This window comes from Cebus imitator, unplaced genomic scaffold, assembly GCF_001604975.1.
Source record: "Cebus imitator isolate Cc_AM_T3 unplaced genomic scaffold, Cebus_imitator-1.0 Scaffold180, whole genome shotgun sequence".
Taxonomy (NCBI): Eukaryota; Metazoa; Chordata; class Mammalia; order Primates; family Cebidae; genus Cebus; species Cebus imitator.
The window spans coordinates 113042-113246 of record NW_016107495.1 but is presented as its reverse complement, the minus strand read 5'-3'; positions in this window follow the sequence as shown (position 1 = coordinate 113246).

Below are 205 nucleotides of genomic sequence, written 5' to 3'. Positions count from 1 at the left end.
GTAACATCCTAAACTCAGCATTTAGCTTTCTTTCCAAAATTAGGATTAAAAGTATTTTAATAATGATGGTAAAATGCCAAGGAGGGGGCCGGGCGTGGTGGCTCACACCTGCAATCCCCACACTTTGGGAGGCCGAGACGGGCAGATCACGAGGTCAGGAGTTCAAGACCATCCTGGTCAACATGGTAAAACCCCGTCTCTATTA